At 41.4% G+C, this 2,072-nt stretch overlaps 1 protein-coding gene across 2 annotated transcripts in view; it reads right to left on the minus strand.

Moving 5' to 3' along the window:
* Positions 1-749, minus strand: part of MAP3K20 (mitogen-activated protein kinase kinase kinase 20) — a 92,608-nt gene extending 91,859 nt beyond the window's left edge. Inside the window, exon 1 of one of the 2 annotated variants that reach the window (XM_085322851.1) lies at positions 686-749. The gene's annotated coding sequence lies outside the window, so the exon portion shown is untranslated. Of the gene's footprint in view, positions 1-11; positions 47-685 lie in introns of those variants that run through there. The other variant, XM_085322860.1, reaches the window with a different exon arrangement.
* Between the last annotated feature and the right edge of the window lie 1,323 nt (positions 750-2,072).

Raw genomic sequence — 2,072 nt, forward strand, 5'->3', positions numbered from 1 at the left:
CCCCGCCGTACCGCGGCGCTCCGCCGGGCCGGGAAACTTCCCGTGCCCTGGCAGCGAGTTGTCGCGCTTACGGGAGCGAGCGGCAGGCCGCGGGCAGCGAGCGCCCGGCGGGAGGCGAGCGCGCCGCGCGCTCCGGGGCGCCCTTCTCGCCGCCTCTCCCCTTCTCTCTTTTTACATCAGTATCCTGCAGGGTTCAGCTCCCTGCTCTGCACTGGGCTCCTCGCCTTGTCCCCTGCCACCTGCACCACGGCTCTGCATTCATCGGAGAAGCTCATCTCCCCACTGGCTCACATGCACAACTCCTTTATGCGTGTGTGTGTGATATATATATATATATGTATAAATACCATACAGAGATGGGTTGTAGAGCACAGTGAATCATGGAGAGGTGTGCAGCATCACCCTTAATCACATATGTTAATGGCACATCACAAAGATGTATGGTATCGAGATGAATCACCACAAAGAACACTTTCCTGATGGATCAGACAACCATTTCACAAAAATGAGGGGCTTTTACTCAAGATGTGTTATTTTGGTATGGAGGGGGCTAGCCAAGAGTTAAAACAGTGAAGCACAAGCACACATATCTGGGCATAAAACAGAGAGTGTTATTCCAGTGTGCCGTACTAATTAACGAGAGCAAGAGTTCAGCGAGATCTTAAGCACTGAGTTTGACACATACCTGAAGATGCTAAGTCAAAAAGCAGGCACTGGCAGCTTCTCTTCTGCCCTCCTGGCAAATTCAGCACTGCCAGGACGAGAGCGGACTGAGGTCTGGACGAGGCCAGCTTGCTCTAGCTTCGCCTGGCTATGGCAATTTCAGACAATTTTTGTCTGAGCTAAGGGCATTTGTACTTTGTTATGAGCTGATATGCTGCAAAGCCCAGAGAAGTCTCTCTAAACAAACAGCCTAGTGGCCCACTTTTAAAAGAAAGGGCTAATAGCAAATGCAGATCACATGAAACTCATGCTCTGGAGGAGGAGAGGTGCCACATACTTAATCTCTTAAATGCTGTGACTAACATGTTTATCCTTCCTGTCTGAGGCAATTGCCACCCAGATTTTAAAATATATTTAAATATTAAATCACTTGATTCATAGGTATTTGCCGTAGCAAATTTGCTATTTGAACTTGCATTCAGAGGTCTCTTGCTGAGAGCATTTTGTCCACAGTTGTGTATACCCAGAATTACGATTTATCATTTCTAACTCTAGGCCCCACTTATAGAAAGAAGTAGATTGTCCCAATAGTGCTTGAAATTAATATTTTTAATTTTAATATTTTATAATAATATAATAATTTTAATAATATTTAATATTTAATATTAATATTTAATATTAATATTTAATATATTTTAATTTTAATATTTAATATTTTAATATTATGTTTAATATTTCTTACTCTAAGACCAGGAGTACAGTGTTCTTCATAGAGAAGTATATTAACATACCCAAGTTGAAGATACATAATTGCACTTGCTGTAAGCAAACGAGAAGGCAACTGTAGGTACACTGTGCAAATGTCATCAAACCCCTGTGCTAAACTATCCTGAAACTGGAGTTATTATAACAARGTTTAGGGCATACATTTTTAGTTTTGTATTTTGCTGTTCTCTAGTTAATGAGTCTTTGTGTCTTTTCAATCTTTTTTTCTCATTATCATGAGAACTAACAAATTAGCTAGGAAAAAAAGAAGAAGAGAAACTGGAGTTTCTAATGTGGTCATAATAGCATATAARCAATGAACCGGCATGTGACACTATTTTCTTTTTTCTCCTTTTTGAGGTAGCAAATTCAATTTTGCCTGCACAACTGAGAAAATTCACGTTAGCTCTGGAGAACTTGATCCTAATCTCAGGCCTGATACTGAGGTTTCTTCAATTTACGTGGAACAGGGAGAGAACGGGAACATTTAAAAGCTAACAAAAGTTATTGTAAAGCTGCAACAATCGGTCAGGGATGAAGGCAGCTCTAGCAACTTTTAACTCAATTTTAAAGTTGARAGGGTCGGTATAAATTGTCTCTTTACATCCCATTGCCACACAGGGTGTGCAATGAAGCCTCRTTGC

The sequence above is a fragment of the Rhea americana genome, unplaced genomic scaffold, assembly GCF_003343005.1.
Source record: "Rhea americana isolate MKP2758 unplaced genomic scaffold, rheAme1 scaffold_12, whole genome shotgun sequence".
Lineage (NCBI taxonomy): Eukaryota > Metazoa > Chordata > Aves > Rheiformes > Rheidae > Rhea > Rhea americana.